The sequence below is a fragment of the Rhinolophus hipposideros genome (assembly GCF_964194185.1).
Source record: "Rhinolophus hipposideros genome assembly, chromosome: 6".
Lineage (NCBI taxonomy): Eukaryota > Metazoa > Chordata > Mammalia > Chiroptera > Rhinolophidae > Rhinolophus > Rhinolophus hipposideros.
This window is the reverse complement of record NC_138052.1, coordinates 77,183,001-77,201,983: the sequence shown is the minus strand read 5'-3', so window position 1 is coordinate 77,201,983 and position 18,983 is coordinate 77,183,001. Positions and strand designations below refer to the sequence as shown.

Genomic DNA, 18,983 nt, shown 5'->3' with positions numbered 1-18,983 from the left:
ATTTGTCCTTGAGTTAACCCCTAGCAGCATCTGACACAATGCCCTTTTCATCACCCTTCATCCAGAGGTTACATCATAAGCTGACCTCTTCTGGATATTTTTTCTTTCTTTTTTAATTTTAGTGTGTCTGAATTAAAAAGAAGCTCTTTCCACCCCTCACTTTGAATATTTTCAAATATTCTCTGCTTTGAGCATTTCTCACTATAGTTTCACACTCTGTGCATGTTCTCCTGACTTGATCTTTTCCAAATCTAAATCTCTACAAGAGGTAACTAAATTAGTTACAAATCAACTAAATCAGAATCTTTTAGTAAGGCTAAGCATCATATATTTTAAAAGCTACCGAAGGGATTGCAATGCACAGGCAGGGTTTGGTTAAAGTGACAGAGGTCTACATATTGAGATTTTTAAATAAATGTTATTGTTAAGACAAAAAGTCATTATACAATTTACAGTGCGATCTTCTATTATAACTAGCAGTAGAGAAAAGAGTTTAGAGAGAAAGAGCTTCTGTGGGAGGGGATAGCTCCTGTTTTTAAAGATCCTTCCCAGCAATAAGCCACACAATTTTTTTGTGTTTGTTTATCGCATTTTTATTCATAATTACCAAGACTTGGAAACAACCAAGATGGCCTTCAACATGTGATTGTATAAACAAATTATGGTTTATACATAATAAATTATCCAGACAATGGAGTATGCAGTGCTAAAAAGAAGTGGGCTATCAAGCCATGAAAAGACATTAAGGAATCCTAAATTTATATTGCTGAGAAAGAAGTCAATCTGAAAGACAACAGTGTGACACCAACTGAATGACATTCTGGAAAAGGCAAAGCTATGGATATAGAAAAAGTATCAGTGGTCAGAGGTTGGATGGAGGGAGTGTTGAATGGGTGGAGCACACAATTTTTAGGGCAGTGAAACTATTTTGTATGACATTATAATGGTGGATATGTCATTATGTATGTGATAGCAGGGAAAATAAGGGAGTGCAGGGAGCAGTATTTGGGAACTCTAGTTTCTGCTCATTTTTTTTCTGAAAGTGTAAAACTGCTTTAAAAAATCTATTAATTAAAACAAAACCAAATTATATTCTATATAGCTAAATACCTGAGGCAGCTGTGGCAGTCACTTTTTGGCAAACCTCAAGTGCAGAATCTAGACATTCACATCTGTACTCAATGCATCAGGCAACACTGAGGATGGTCAGGACAGAGCAACCATTGGCATGCAAGTTGTTGGCATGCAAGTCAAATTAGCTGTGAGCTGTCCACCATGTATTCTTAATTAAGACATGGCCCATCCAAAAGGAATGATGTGGGTGTGTTCAAACCAGATTGCTTGTCCTTCCCCATCATCCTCTTATTCCTCTTAACATATTCAAGGCACAACATATTACATTATCTTCTACTGTGTTTCCTCGAAAATAAGACCTAGCCGGACAATCAGCTCTAATGCGTCTTTTGGAGGAAAAATTAATATAAGACCCAGTCTTATTTTACCATAATATAAGACCAGGTCTTTAATATAATATAATTAATATAATATAATATAATATAATATATAAATATAGTCATGTCATGTCATATCATATCACATCACATAATATAATATAATTATAATATAATACTAGGTCTTATATTAATTTTTGCTCCAAAAGACACATTAGAGCTGACTGTCCAGCTAGGTCTTATTTTTGGGGAAACATGGTAGGTCTGGGTATGGGAAAGTGCAGGCCAGTGACAGAAAGAGAGGCACCCAGGGCTGACCTGCATAGAACTGCAGGTGAATCCAACACTTTGGTTCTGCCAAGAGAGGTCTGCCATGGACCACACACCACCTGACACCAGAGGTTTGTAGCAGAAAGTTCTCAGCAGAAGTAGAAATGGAACATGAATTCACAGCCTTAGGTTGAACAGCACTTGCAGCATTTCTTACCCTTACTGCCAACATAACTTCCTGAGCTTAAGTTATTGGTCAGCTCAGGAAGTTATGTTGGCAGTAAGGGCATGTCCTCTCTATTGGTCATTTCCTTTCTTTCATTCATTTTACAGCTTTTCTGACTCCTTGCTTCCTTGGCCACCATCTTGCTTTTCTTTGAATTTCACTGCAATGTGGCCTCCTGTGGTGTTTCAGGAATATTCTTTACACTGTCTCCATACTCTTCACTCACTTGTTTTTCTTCACAGTAAGCTTGTTACTTGAGCCTCAGATAAACCTTTATTTTCTTGCCATCAGTACGCAGATTAAATTGTTGGCACCAGTTCTGCAAACTGTCCCAATCACTTTATTAATTAGAAGCAAACTGGTTGCCAATGAAAAGATTGGTTTGGGGTAAGCTTTGAACTGTTCATTCCTTTAAGTGAGATAAACTTTACCATTTGTCCTAGGAGTCTTCAGGTTGGCTTCTGAGGTTGAAGAAATGCTTGGTTCCATTTGGTGTTCTTCATTAGGTTCCTCATTAACTGGAACCAATGTGAGAATCACATTTTCTTCATCTAATTCATCCTCAAAGAAATCCTTTTCGCTGCTATCAGAATTTGAGTTTGCCATTTCCAGGAAGACTCAGGACAGCAAAGCCAACATGGTTAAGGATACCCACAGTTTACTCCTTTTAACCTCCACACATTCTTTATTTTATTTAGTTCAGTAAAGGGATTATCTCACCATCCAATAACAGTGTCCCTCTTCTGTACCATGTTGCCAGAGATAGGGAAAGTCTTCTTTTTACTGGATTTCCACAGACATAGACTCCAGAATGTGTGGTCTCCTGAAAATTAGAGAGTTGGGTGTGTTTTGCAATGCCCAATAAAAATAGTTATAAAGAGAATGTTAGATAAAATATCATATCATAAAATATCTTTCATCTCCCTCACCCCATAGTCCTGTTTCATTGCTTCCTAAAGACTTTCCCTTATCTATTTCTGGAAACTTCATCCTTTGGCTTTATTCAAATACCATCCTTCACACTTTATTTTACTGGAAAAGTTAGTTCCTAAGCCTCTCCTCAGCTACAAGTCTAACTTTGCATGTTAAAAGATCTGCTCCACCCTGCCATCCAGGTTTCTACGCTTTAGTGTAATAATAAAATAGTAATAATAATAATAATAATAAACTGAAAGAGGCTTAGAAATTTTCAAATTCTCCAGCCAGTGCCTGTAGGAACCAGTATATATTGTCCATTAATATAAATCGTGGGAAGCTAAAAGAATCCTACCTTCTAATAATCATAATATTACTTTTACTGTCCTGCTATCATGTATTCTGTCCTCCAGAATACGTTCCTTCCCAGCCTCTAACTGGGCTCAGCCACCTAGGATTCACATTTTCACCTTCCCTAATCTGTTTGTTTGCTTGAAATCACACCTAAATTATTGTTCTATGTTCTCTGATTACTGTCTGTTCCAAATACCAATGATCTTGCCTGTTACCTCTAAGATAGTCTTTCTCAAACACTCTTTTATCCTTTCATTGCCCTGGTCATTAATAACTCTATTGTCTAGTTTACAGAAATAAAGTTTTTGAATTGTTTGTCTACTATAGCATTCCACAAAAATGGTTGGATAAATGTTCACAAAACTTGGAAGGCATATTTAGGATGATCTGATTTAAAATCTACATGTGTGGTTATACCTAAAGTGCAATCAGAACACCTTGAGACAGCCAATTTTAGGGCTTCTCCCTCTGTGGACAGAGTATCTTAAAATTTGAGAATATGCTTGATGTGAAATGACTTAAAATTGGCTTCATGGCTTATGTCTAATTAACTTTCAGAAGTCTTAGTGGACACCTCAAATAGATAGGTAGCCAGCCCTCTGAACTGCCGAAACTGAGAAACAGTTAGATACCATTTTGAATCACATGCTGTAGAGAGAAACCAAACTAAACAAAAACAAGTAAATTGACCCACCATCAAAAATCACAAGGACAGAAGATTGGATTGCTGGTGTTGACACATATTCAAGCCGTTTGTCACATGAGCAGCTCCATGTGGTCACTGCAAAATGAGTAAAAACAAGTGACTTTTACATATAAGGTTGTTAATGACTTTACAAAGTGTCATTAGGTAAACTAGCTGGTTGGCATATAAAACAACATTCCCCCCTCAAAGGATACCAAAAACTGAATTTAAGTTTCTAAAGTAGTTCTTAATCAGGAGAGCCCAGCAAAATCACCTGTAGGTGTTTTGAAATAAAAACCCTAACATCAAAGATTTTGATTCCGCAGACCAGGGTGGCATCTGGACCAGAGCTTTTGAAGAAACAATGAAAGTAAGACATTTAGACAAGATCTAATTACCAAGCTCCTTGAAATGAACAAGAGTGCTGCTATTTTTGAATTCATTCTTAGCAGGAGCTGTATTTGAGAGAATTGATTTTTGCCGCAGAGTACTTTTGAACACACAACATAAAATTATTCTGGTATTTATTGTTCTTAAAATCAAGACATTTTGTTAAACATACATATTTCAGGACAGATTTTTAAAAATTAAAGTAGATTGAGAGATATTTTAAAAGAAATGTAATAGGAGAGAAAAAAGCATCTATAATGCCATAAAATTTTTAGCACAATATCTAAGGATTAAAAAAGAAAAAAGTGGAATAGTTTTCATTTAAATTGTGTTAACTTGGCTACATTCTCTAAACTGTAGACAAAACTGGAAGATTTCTTTCTGGAGGATGGTAAGAAAAGCCAGTTTCATCTCTCAGGTGGGTGCCAATAAAAGTCTGACAATCAGTCTTCAGAAAATGTCTCCTAATATCTTAGCAGAGGGTCTTTTGTTTGTTTGCTTATTTTTTTCCCTACAATTCCAAGGTTCTTTCCTTAGAGAAAAATTAAAAAAAAAAGAGATTGAGGATGGATAATTTTTTTCTAAAAATTCAGATCTAGCAAATGAGTCTTTAAAAATAAAGATAACTAATAGGCTCTATCATTTTCCCATGTACGGTGGTGTTTCCCGAGTGCTCAGTCCACACAGTGCCTGTTATCTGGGCTGAGGCTTGAGATTTCTAGAGCTTACAGCCCTCATCACAGGGAAACACATGTGCCCTTCCACCCAAATGTTAAGGAGGTCTTCTAATGTAAAATCTTCTTATTACTAGGGTGCTTTCACAGACCATCTGAAGGCTGCTCTATTGAAAGAGCTGAAGGATCTGTTGAAAGATAGTGGTCTTTGTGTGTCTGTGTGTTTTGGCTTTTTGTGTGTGTTTTTTGTTTGTTTTTATTGGGGAACAGTGTGTTTCTCCAGGGCCCATCAACTTCAAGTCGTTGTCCTTCAATCTAGTTGTGGAGAGCACAGCTCAGTTCTAAGTCCAGTTGCCATTTTCAGTCTTTAATTGCAGGGGGCACAGCCCACCATCCCATGCGGGAATTGAACCAGAAACTTGGTTGTTGAGAGCTTGTGCTCTAACCAACTGAGCCATTTGGCTGCCCCTCTGGAAGCTCAGCGGCAGCTCGTTGTCTTCAATCTAGTTGTGGAGGGCGCAGCTCACTGGTCCATATGGGAATTCAACCAGCAATCCTGTTGTTCAGAGCTCATCTCTGACTAACTGAGCCATCCAGCCGCCCTGAAAGATAGTAATCTTTTAATCCAACTAGCAAATTAGCTCTTAGAAGGAATGCTTTAATATAAATAAGCAAAAGAATACTTCTTGTGCAAACTAAACATAATTTCAACCCACTTTTCGTACTTTCACTTTATTAAACCTACTCAAATGATGCTCTCAGTGGATATTTTTATTTGGCACTATCAGTGAAAACAAAATGTATTTCAGTAAATATTTGTTAACATAATTACTCTCATCCCACAATGGTAGAAGGAACTACTCTTATAATATTTTGCTTTTTGCATCTGGCTTGTTTTCATATGAGGCCATTTGCTGCCTGAGTGGCCACTGCTGCTGCACTGCCCCATGGTTCTGTACCTGATGGGACTCATGTCTCTGCACCTAGAGAGACCTAGTCAGTCTTCGTTTCCTCATGTGTACAGTGATATTTTTAAAATAGTGTAATAAAAGTTTAGCATAAAAAGGTTAATTCAGCAAAACTTGTTTAACTCATCTTCAGTAAAAGGAAGAGAGTAATTTAAAAAATGGAAAGGAGGAAATAGCCCATCGTGTGAAAATGTGAAGCAACTTTCCATCATTACCCACCAAAATGAATACTTCTCTCTCTCTCTCTCTCTCTCTCTCTCTTTCTCTCTCTCTCTCTCTCTCTCTCTTATGCACGCGCACACACACACACACACACACACACACACACACACACTCACATATGAGTAATCCAAAATGGCCACACCATTTCTCCGTGTGCAGCAATTGTCACTGTATCTTTTGTACTACGGAGAAAGAAAAGGAGAAGCCAACATTCACCCTAATGGGGACATCGGCAAGGAACTCTGCGTGGTCACTCACACTCTTAACTCCCAATGGAATAGGCCATGGCCTGTCTGTTAAAATGTTAATACGAAATTAAGTATTTTGCCAAATCAGTGATCTGTTTTCCAAATCCTCCATCCCCTATGAAAAAAACACGGCATCCATGGCATGAAGTTCTTTTCAAGTAATTCAAATTACATCAAACTTCTAAAAGGAAAAAAACAGCAACAAATCACAAACTTTTAACAGTTATGCAGCTATTCCTTTGATTTATGTATTTGCTAGGCCATTCTAAAAATGAGTCTGAAGTTCTCAATAATATTGTATTATGCTCACAGAAGAGATTGAAGGGTTGAGAATTGTGGCTTTCCCCCATGAACATAGGAACAAAGGTCAACAATTTAATTGTAATGCCACTGCCTAAGCTACTATATCACAGCATGGACCACTTTTTAGTGTGGAAAAGGCAGTTCTGAAGAACTTACTAGGTGTATCTCATGATTCTATTTCAGTCTTATAGGGTCAAATATCTTTGCTCTGGTAATAAAATGCATGCTTACAAGTACCCTTAAGAAAAAGCAATGTTTTATTAAAATTACCATTCTTGGGGATTATCATAACTGGAAATATTGGGTAACTAGCTACTCACAGCCAAACTCACACTCCTGTTTTACATTACCTTTATTTCTTTGCGTATTTCTTTCTCTTGAAATAGAAAAAAAAGGTGAATCACCTGGATCTGTGAGATTCAATCAAACAAACAAGCCAATGGACAAGAACAATAGCCACAACCACGGGACACATGCTGCAAGGCTCCATGATGTCAAGCCTGGGTTAACTGCAGGAGTCTCCTAACAGTTCTGTCCTCTTCATTGGTTCAGCTCACCGCTGTTCCCATCATGGCCGCTAGAAAGAGCTAGTCGACATGCAAAGCTGTGCCCAGCTTTTTTCCTAACTTAAAACCCTCCGGTACCTTTTCATTTATCTTTGGGACAATGACCAAGTTCTTTCACAGAACAGCCGGGTTTCTACAGGGCAGGTTCTCTCCCTTCTTGGCTTATCACAGCCTCCTCGACTTTTGCCCTCTAGGTTCTAGTCACCTGCCTTCTTCCAGTGTTTTGATCTTGAGGCCCTCCTGCCACAGGGTTATTGCACATGCATCTGTACCGGCCTTGGGCATCTGCTATAAAGGACACTTCACAACCAGTCCTGCTCCCCATCTATCCTCTGTTTATTCTTTTCATCTCAGCTGACACTGTTTCTCAGGGAAACCCTCTGTGACATCCCAGTCCCGATCAGAGTCTTTTGTAATAAGCTGTCAAAGAATGGTCTCCCCTTTAACACTAATTTCAGGCATGTTGAACTTATTCTTTTCATTATTTGATAAATTCTGTCCCCCAATAAATATATGTTTCATGAACCTCCACTATGTAATCCCCCACATAAGTAGCACTAAATAAATACTTGTTGAAAGAACACAGAAATTATAAATAATAATTGGCAAATACCATAGGAGAGCAGATTTCCCTCGATTTATACTAACTAGTCTGAATTAACCAGTGCTGGTGTTTCCTCCTGGTGCAATATTCGTCTTGGCGGAGGTAAGACTTTCTTCGGGAAGTTTCCTGTAAGAAGAATCATGGGATTAACAAGTTAATGTCATGCAATCATTATCAGCACAGGGACACAGCCACAAATTTCAGACAAACTAGAGAAAGATAAAAATATCTCCTGTTTACCACATTCCACTTTCAAGAGACCAGAGGAGGCTAAGAAATTGCCCATTGACAGAGTCATTTTTGGCATAGGGGAGAAGATTATCAGTGGGATTTTATGGCACTTTTGCAGCAACTATTGTTCTCCCCCAGACTGCACCATGAGAGGATGTTTTCTCGTGATTGTTGCTGAGGACCACTTATACAATCCTGTTATAGCTTTAGTCCTTAGAGGCTCCTGTCATCGCACACCAGTTCTCCAGGTAAACTATTCTAGCTGAATTCTTGCTGGTGTCTAGCTGCACCTGCTCAGGGTTATCAGGGATTTGCCCCCCATGTCTGCCTGCAGGCTTCTGCCTCTCCTTAGATTTGGGTCTTGTTAGTTCTCCAAATCTCAGCTCTCAGATAGATTCAAGAAAAATCACAGCCTATCAGGTTGTCCAGATTTTTGGTTTTGTTTTTATAAGGATGGAAACAACATTCTTTTTGGCTTCCTGCATTCCCAAGTGGAAACTGGAATTCAATCATTGATGTTTGAATGTAAAACAAAACTTTAATTTTAGGAAAGTCCCTATTTACTTGGTCATATTACATTAGTCATTTTTTATATATTACTGTACTTGATGTGCTTATACAGAGGGTGCCAAAATATATATATATATATATATATATATATATATATATATATATATACACATTTTAAGAAAGGAAAAAATTGTATTAAAGTTATAATACTCAATATATACCGATAACAAGAAATGAATACGAGTCATGTTTGACTTCTGCATTACAAGAGGTGCTCAAAGTGGTTAACATCAGTGTAATTTTAACACAGTTTTTTCCTTTCTTAAAATGCGTGCACATTTTTTTTTTTGGCACCCTCTGTATTTTGTTTAGGATTTTTGTGTCAATATTCATGAGGGATATTAATCTATATTTTGCTTTCCTAGAAATGTCCTTTATAGGTTTGATCACAAGTTTATGCTGTTCTCATAAAATGAGTAAAGAATGCCTCTCCTATTCTATATTGTAAAGGAGTTATAATTTGGATATTATTTTATACTTCAAAAGTTTTATAAAATTTATCAGCGAAGTAATCTAGGCCTGAATTTTTTTGTGTATGGGAAAATGTTTAGTTACCAATTCAATTTCTATCTAGATATAAGACCTGTGTTAATTTTGGTAAATTGTGTCTCACTCACACACTGGGATTCACCATGCTCCAAGATCTTTGCCTCTCAAGTCTGGGCTAGATTTCAGACATTGTTTTCTTTTTCAAATTTTCCCCTAAATTTTCTAATTGTTCTTAGCTGGAAAACGGGTCTGAACAAGGTAGTTCACCACTGCTGGAAAGACAGAAACAGAAGCTCTTTATTAAATATACTGAGCTATGATGTTCCAATCACCACAGTGTGTGTGTGTGTGTGTGTGTGTGTGTGTGTGTGTGTGTGTGTGTGTGTTCAAAGATTCATTCAAAGATGAATTAAAAGAGTTATTCAGTATTCAAGTTTTGGATATGCACAGAAAAATGGAGATATTTCTCTCCCATATAAATTGAAATGTCAGGCCTTATAAATACATTCCTGGATGCACCATGAATACCAAGGAAATTTCCTGTCATCCTTGACTATGTCATCTGTCACCTATTCATGGGGACCAGCAAGATTTCTAAATTTGGCTGGAATGTGTCAGTAGGATATCTGATATTCTGTAGTTAAGATCAGAAATAGAACAAATTCACTGAGAATTATCAGAATGTGAATATTCCACACTACATTTTATCCAAACTTAATGAGAGATATTTCAGCCTGCTTGGAAATGGAACATAATTTTGATGGAGCGGGTCCTTGGAAGAAATGCTGTGACTGAGAGTAGGGTAATTAGTTAAATGCAGATAGATGCATTAACCCTTCAATTATACCAGTAAAAATAGCCATCAACATTCACCACTTAGCTCCAAAGGACCTTTTGTTTTTATATTTTAAGTTATTTCATGAATAGTTTACAGAAGTAAGAATAAAGAGATAGTGTTAACTTTACTGAAAATTGTAATAAAATTAATCATAACATCCAAAGTTTTATTCTATGTTATCTTGGTTTTAACAAGATGGTTTCAATGCAGTTAATGCTTATTAATTGGATTATAGATATTTCAGATTTCAAATGCATCTCTAATAGGTTCTAGGTTATGCTCACTTCAAACTCTTCTCCTTGTACTTGTATCATCAAAATTCAATACTTTTGAATTGCTGACACCTCACAATTTTGTTGGAGAGATGATAGCCACTTTTGCTCCCTAATTACAATATATATATATATATATATTCATATTTAGAAACCCTATTTAGAATGGTCAATTGAATATATATTTTTTGATTTCTACATCTTCAGTTTCCTTCCAATCACCTTCATATACATGCCTACCTTTAGTGTTTGTCCCTATAAGCAGTATCAAGTAAAGTTTGCAGGAAAAACATTATAAAAATAAAAGAATATGGTCGCATATTCTTTCAGGAAATTGGGAGGTCCAGGTTTTTGTCACAAAAACATTGTGTGAAGAAGTGCTTACTATAAGATGACTAACTGGATGATAATACAATATTTCCCTTTTGTACCTAGAAAAATTTTGTTCATCCATTAGTTCTTGACTTTGAAAAAAAATTGGGGCAAAATTATCCTGTGCATTAAACAGAAATGTCCAAGTTCTGATACATCTGCCATTCTCAGTTAATGCTGGGAACAGCCTGGGGAAATTGTGGCCTTGATGTGACACCTTAGTGGCTCTAACGGTGTGACTGATGGATGCTGTCACTCAGTTATTCCTTGCAAATCACTCTCAAAGGATTTGGGTGGCCCAGCTTCATGGCGACCAGTGAATGGGGACCAGAATAAGACCATTTTTCTTTTGTTTTCCTTTTTCTTTTTCTTTTTCCTTTTTTTTCTTTTTTTGCATGTCTGATTCTTTTTATTGAATGCCACATCATATTTATGAAAAAGTCATACAAATAAATTGAAGCTATGGATATTACTTTCCTTCAACCAAGATTTCCATTTGTTTCTGAAAACCTAGTACAGTAGGGGTAGGAACACATAAACCTAATTTATGTGATTGAAGGGACTTGGACATTAACTTCAGTCTTGAGGACTGGTCTGTTTCTGTTTTTCCCTTATTCTCAGTGCACAACCCCTCAGGAGTCCCTACTGAAAGCCTGACATCTTTATCACATCATCCTACTTAACAACTTTGTACCGCCTATTTTTCCTATGAGCCCCATAAGGCTGCTCAAAGCCTGTCCACATTCTCCATCTCTCAGTTGCTCGTCTCACAAAGCGAATTCCTCGAGAAGAAAAGCAGTGTCAAATACTGCGCTTATCCCTTGGGTCACCTTTCCTTGCACAATTCTGGCCCCTCAAGGTTTCCCTTGACTTCAAGCATTTCAGGTTTTCTTCTAGATTTTCAAATTGTTCTTGATTGGAAAAATTGGTCTGGAACAAGCAAAGTAACTATTGCTGGAATGATATGTTATTTTATTATTGTAGTAAATCTGCTAATATTTTTATTGGAATATATATGTATTTTCTTAGTATATATCCTTGACATTTCATTTTGTGTTTTTACTGTCAGATTTTGGTATTCAGTTCAAGTCATTTAGTATATTTATTCTGCCTTAAAAATGAATTTAAGCTCCATCTTGAAATGAGGATGTTTTGAAGTTTATAATAATTATTGGGGGAGAGAAGAAAGTTTCCACTAATTTCTCCATAAATTATTAAAAAGTTATCTGCTTTTGTAGCATTCTTCTCTGATCTTTCTCAAAGACCAGTAATAGCTATATTGTTGCTCTTCCATTATTTGCTCTCCATAACTAGTATTTTTCTATTTTTATTTTTTTCTCCTTTACCCTGACATATTTTTAAGTGCATGTTCTATGCCACTATTTAAATTTCTATACCATATTTTATGCATTTGTTTTCTTTTGAAACCTGCATAAATCCAATTATGCTGTGATTACTTAAAATCTATACTTTTTTCATCCATCTCCCATTTCATTCATTTTTGCTCTCCCTCCCATTTCATTGCCTCTTAATTTCACCCATTTCCCTTCTCTGTCATTTTTCCCCCTCACCTCGGGGTTATCATCCTCTTTATTTTCCCACATCTGAAAAGTTGTGTACTCTTTACACAATGGAATATTATTCTGCCTTAAAAAAGAAAAAATCCTGGCATATGTGACAACATGGATGAACCTGGAGGACAGTATGCTAACTGAAATAAGCTGGTAGCAGAAAGACAAATACTGATTCCACTTATACGAGGACCTGAAACAGTCAAACTCATAGAAGCAGAGAGTAGAATGGTGGTTGTCAGGGGCCAGAGGAGAAGGAAAGTGCTTCAGTAGGTATAAAGTTTTAGTTATGCAAGATGAGTAAGTTTTAGAGAATTGCTGTACAACATAATACCTGTAGTTAACATATCCATCACCTCACGTGTGTGTGAAGAAAATTTAAGATCTACTCTCTTAGCAACTTTCAAGTATACAATACACTATTGTTAAAATATAATCATCATGCTGTACATTAGATCCCCAGAACTTGTTTTTATTATAACTGAAAGTTTGTCCCCTTTGACCAACATCTCCCATTTACCATACCCCCACCCCTGCTCCTGGAAACCACCATTCTACTCTCTGTTTCTATGAGTTCAGCTTTTATTTACAATAGTCAAGACCTGGAGCACCCTAAGTGTTAACTGAGAGATGAATGAATAAAGAAAATATATGTAAAACTGGCATGCCTAGAATATTGGTTATCACAGTATGCATTTTAAAAAACAGTTCATTTCCATCATAAAGAATGGTGGTAACCCCTTCCCCCAACCTTGGTAGGAAAGGTAGTAATGTCAAGTTGACTAAAACCTTTAGATACATTATTTCATTTATAACGTAAGACACTCTGAGGTGGGTACAATAATAATCCCATTTTACAAATAAAGAAATCAAAGCTCTTAGTGATTAGGGAAAACCCCTGACTTCAGAGTCAGTGACAGGATTTAGCTGCCAAGCAAAGGAAATTTCCATCCAGCAACCACACTAACCATTGCACCATCTTACCTTCTACCCACCTTCATTCTCTCATTACTGCATCTTTTCCACCGTGGGAACCTAAGTGCCCAAATATTCTCATTTCCTGACAGCAGTTCTTATCATAATAAATGTTAAGGAGTTTCTGGTGAAAAAATTTACTGCATCAGAATCCGTCTTAATGATTGATGACGCTGTTCATTGTCTCATTTCCTGGGTCCTTGACATTGTCAGGCTCTATCTGCAGGAATCTGTTTGCTAAAAGGCTTGGCAAGGAACTTGTATGTTGCTACTGCATTAACGTAAAATTGAAAAGAACATGAGGTTTTGGAGTTTTCACATTTAAATCTTTATATAGCCAGCCTGACACGAAAAAGTTATATTTGGACCTTGTCCTGATAACTTTCAGAAAGAAAAAAAGAATTGCATTCTGAGACGTCAACCACATAAGCCTCAAAGAACCGACTTGTCATGGTGAAAACTATGTGTCATTCTCTCATAGCCATTTTTTTTTTATATTCTATAAAATGTTCTTTGCCCTTTTATGGCAATACTTTTACTTCTTTCACAATACAGTTTTACGGGAGTTGCACATCTCATTCCCATAGAAGAATAATGCATTATTATGTGAAAATAAGAAAATATAAGTGGATTGAAACAAAAATTGAGTTTCTGGGCTCAATTTTGGGGATGACTCAGTAGACATACTTTTCCCTATTCCTCCTCTTAAGTACAACTAAAAACCCTGGATATTATACATAAAACAAACATAAGAAGACTCTGAAAGGTGACGCCAAGGAGACAGACCACCTAGAGACCTCAGAGCCTGTGGAATGAAATGACATGCTGATGAGTTCCTTGGGCTTTCTTTTTGTCTTGTGTATCCCAGTCTAAGTATTAGAGAAGTTGACAGCCTGAAATTGCCAATGGTCTAAGGAAAAATAAAATAAAATAAAAGCCTGTTCTCACTAGTAAAAAACAGAAAAAGTCATTCTAGCAAGACAGAAAACTTTTAGATAATTGCTCGGCTTTGCCAAACACGAAGTAAAAAGCAGCAGCCACACTCCCACTTCGACCAGAAAAGGTTGAGAGGAGAGGCTAGTCTTCCATTCTTGCCAGGCACTGATGAAGTGCCTCAGTGCCCAGTCAAAATGGTGTCAGAGAAGGTCAAGTGGAAGCCAGGACATCCATCCCTACTAGGTGGTAAGCAGGCCTCCTCACTCCCTTGGCATCAGTGGACTTCCACCACTCCCCCTCTTCACTGGGGTGGTGTCAGAGGCAGTGTACTGGAGAGTCAGGGCTTCCTCCAACATTCAGTGGCAACAAAACCACCCAACACAATATCAGAGAGACAGTAATGAGGAGCAGTAATGAGGTTCCCCGCCCAGTCAGGGTGACATCAGCGAAAGCCTAGTGTAAAGCCTGATCTGCCAGCTTCCCCCAGCAGTACCAAGAAGCCCGTTCTACATCCAGGTGCCTATGGCGTCCAAGAGGAGACTCTAGATGTCCATACCTAGCTTTGCCTATTAACCTCTCAATTTGATGAAAGAGCTGCTTAATATCTGTGTGTAACCTCAACACAGAAGATCACCACACCTACGCTCATGGGCATTTCTGCTCCCAACACATTACTTCCTTTAGGAGAAATCCAACCCTTTCCCTCCAGCGTAATATATTATACACAATACGACAGCATTATCACTTCCAACAAGACCACTCCAAGGGCAAATATACAAGAAGAAGATATTGCTAAAAACAAAACAGAATAACAAAAAATAAAACAAACAAGCAACACCCCCTCGCACACACTAATTCTCCATAGCATCATGGTACATGGATGAAAGGAAGGTAAACCTCCTTAATCCCCTGTTGCCTTCCTCATTCACATTCTGCTTTGGCTGCTCACACCACTGATGTTTAGGGTCTCTGCTGTATAATTCTCATGCTCAGGCACAAGTCCTATGGGCAAGAATTGCATCCAGCCTAATATCACTGCACTGGCTATGCAGTGGAATCTTGTGCTTTCTCTTTCTATCCATTTGAAATAGAGTGCTAGTATAGGTGACACTGTAGGAGCTGGATGAGACGTCACAGAAGCCCAAGCTCCAAAGTGATGATGGAAAGCAGACCCTCTGACAGCCTCCTATGGACTCAATTGTATCACCCTCAAATTCATATGCTGAAGCCCTTCTCCCGCAAGGTGATTACATCTGGTGATAGGACCTTACAGGAGTTAAATATCAACTAAGCATTTGTAAATGTTTATTAGATGTCGAGAAATGTTCTAGATACAAAATACAACTATGCAAAATAGATCATGTTCTGATTCCCATAAAACTTATTTTAGTGAGTAGAAAGAAAATTAATAAATTAACTAATTTCTGGTAGCAAAAGGGTGCACTGAAAAAAGCAAACCAGAACACTAATTGATAATCTAGAGAGTGACAGGAGGAAAGTGTGTGTTTTCATATGATACGGTGTTTAGAAGAGGCCTACCAAAGGTTCATTTGTTGTTTTATAGGTACATTAGGTGTCCTTCTGTTTAACATCCATTCATTCTCTTTTGAATAGACTACACACTTTTCTCATTTACAGGACATTTATCTTCTTTTTGTTCTGTAATTCCCTGATCAGGCAATTTTATAACAATTAAGAGAGTACCTTAATAAAAATTGTCTTTTTGAATAGCCATCTATTACTTCACTCACCCTCTTAGTATACTTCTATTCACATAATTAGAATAGGAGGCAACCATGGATGAATAAAGATTAGAAAATAGCTTTGGGGCTCTTATGGGATTCTGATTTATTGGTTTTTCATTTTGAGATAAATAATCTATTGGGCACACTGTGTGTTAAGTCTCTAGCAGATGTTTAATATCCCTGTTGCAGCAGTTGAATTTTTGAAAAAATATTTGAATAAATCATATCATGCCACTTTTCCAAATAGTTCAATTTCTTTCTGCCCAACTCAGAATAAAACTTACTGTGCCTTATATTATTGGGGGTGTGTGGCATAATAAGGAACAGGGTTTATTTTCTTTTAGATTTTGCTTACAAAGTATAAATATATTACTGTTTATATGGCACTCTTTCAAATTTTACTAATTTGGTATCTCATAAAATTCAAGCTTCTATAATTTAAAAACTATTGATAGCTTTTTTGGATATGTAAGAATATGACCTATAGCTTTGCCTTTCAAAAATTGAGAGGAAATTAACATTTAACATTTTTAAGTAATGATATTACCATGCATGGCTTACATTGGAAACTTACCTGCTTCTGACCGAATTTCCAGTTAAAATTAAAATTTTTCTCTGCATGTTGGCACTTCAGAAAAAAAGTAGAACAGATCCAATTTGGGAAGATAATTTAAATGCCATTGAAAATATGAATGAAGTTGCTTCCATCTCTAAAATTCTTCCAGAATGTTATCTGATCAAGATAGGATAAAATAAATGAATTTAGGTTAGATAAATAAACCTCAAACATGGGTAATTTTATTCCTCTTTATTTTCTTGTTACAAAAGCAAAAGCACAAGTGAGCTTATTATTGTCCCCTTACTCTCTTTTAAACAGGATATATTATGGAGATTCTGATGAAGAGAGTGGGGTGAGGGGGTCTGTACATTTTGCACTTTGTTATTATTATTTTAAACTACTCAGCAGGAATGGTGGGCCTACAACTTTAAAAGCAAATCATAAACAGGCAACCTCTACAATTCCTGGAGCATGTCTGTGTGGATGTCAGGACCATGCCTTCCCCACCTCCCCCAGACTTCAATCAGTGGTTGAATTGAGGAGACAAGATGGAACTCCCCCAGAGAAATCCCACAATCTCACTGTGAAAAGAGTGCATCTTCCTTGTTCCATCATGTAGAGGGAACCTCTGTCTACTATTGAGACCACTGAACTGTATGTTCACCACCCAGGCCTAAATCATTATTGACATTCACATTTGTATTTTTTATAGGAGTCAGATTGCCTTTTCTGAAAATATGAATGAGGGCAGTTTCTGAATTGTGTTGCTAAATGCAGTGTTGATCAAAATAACTTCACTAAGGTAGCTTGAAGAATTAAAGAAAAGCCAAGATCAACAGTGTTTTCTTAAAAAGTCTAAAATGGTAGTTGCCTCTCTTCCATCAAAGGACAAATTTGAAACTTTGACATATGACACCAAATAAGTCCATTTGCACATGTTTTTAGGTATTGCTAGCTTTGACCCTCTTCTAAAAACAATTATTTTGCAGTGTTAGAATTGTATAATGGAATTCAGTAATTTTAAAGGGGCTATCAGTATGCCAAAATGTCAATAGAGCAATTTATAGATCATTTCCCCTAAAGAAGAACATAGCTAAGATATTACAAAATGTCAAAAACTGAGAAGTAAAGATATGAAAGCCAAGAGCTGTGAATCAATGTTCAATTTATAATCACACAATAAAAACCATGTTCCTTAAAAGAGAAAGCCTTTCCAAAGAAGCGTAATACATATTCTGCATAGCTGTCATAACACTGTCATTTATCTTACCTGTAGTCTTGAATAATGTAAAAATAGGTACCTATATATAACTCTAGGCAATGTACAATAATGAGCAAGTTTCCAATTTCCATGATGTTTTTCTTTGATGTTCTTTGGCTTGACAGTCAAAATCAGTTACTTAAAATGTGAATTTTATGTTGGCTTGACAAGACTTACACTTTAGCATGTTTAATATAACTTTGGTATAGTCTCCATAGTATACTGTACGGCTAGGTTTTTTTATGTACTAACATGCAGATATTCAGAATATACTGTTAAATGAGGAAAGCAAGTTGCAAAACATTGTATATGTAGGAAAGAGATAATCAGGAATCTGTATTTTTACTTGCTTAATAATGGTCAGAGGATGTATAAGGAACTAATAAATAAATTTATATAGAGAGTGAAATATATACAGGTGACAGGAACACAGAGACTGAGACTTCTCAAAGTATGCCTTTGTACATAATTCTGATTTTTAAAACGTAAAATTATTACCAATTTGAAAATTAAAGTATATTATAAAATAGTTATTAGATACTCTTTTGTCTTCCGGACCCAATTCCACTGTGGGATAGGGTTTTTTCTCTACATACCACCAAGCATTCTTAGACACCAGTAGAGTAACCTAAAAATTCAACTCAATTCTGACACTATCTACCCTAGTGACAGAGTCCACAGGTTAAGTAAGGTTAAGGTCTCAGTCCTACAAGACAACCCCCTCACCCCCACTTCAGACCCAGGTTGTTACTTGTGCTTCTAGAACCCACTGGCTGTCACTCTGACGTTCCCACAACCCCTCTATATATCCGATTAATTTTCTAGAGCAGTTCATAGAACTCAGAGAAACATTTTACTTACTAGATGACCAGTTTATTATAAATGGGTATAATTCAGGAACAGTCAGATGTAAGAAACGCATAGGACAAAATATGGAGAAATAGTTTGGAGCTTCCAATCCCTCTCCAGAATACAACTCTCCCCAAATCTCCATGTCTTCACCAACCCAGAAGCTCTCTGATCCCCAATCTTTTGGGTTTTTATAGAGGCTTCATACATAGGCATGATTGATTAAATAATTAGCCATGGTGATTTTAACTCAATCCCTCTCCCCAAAGGTCAGAGGTCAGAGGATGGGACTGAAATTTCCAACCCTCTAATCACAGGGTTGAACCAGCTTCCATCTAAAGAGGTCCACAAGGAACCTCATGAACATAACAAAAGACACATTTATAGGTCTCCTCACTTAGGAAATGCCAAGAGATTTAGGAGCTCTGTGCCTAAAACC

General features: G+C 36.9%; 1 pseudogene across 1 annotated transcript in view; it reads right to left on the bottom strand.

Annotated features, from left to right (window-relative positions):
* Positions 1–1,683: 1,683 nt before the first annotated feature.
* LOC308498570 (developmental pluripotency-associated protein 2-like) overlaps positions 1,684–18,983 on the bottom strand; it is a 133,202-nt pseudogene continuing 115,902 nt past the window's right edge. Inside the window, exons 4-7 of the transcript XR_013995430.1 lie at positions 16,450–16,608; positions 7,886–8,002; positions 3,911–5,567; positions 1,684–2,770 (exon numbers count right to left, since the gene is read on the bottom strand). The product of XR_013995430.1 is annotated as a developmental pluripotency-associated protein 2-like (transcript). The remainder of the gene's footprint in view (positions 2,771–3,910; positions 5,568–7,885; positions 8,003–16,449; positions 16,609–18,983) is intronic.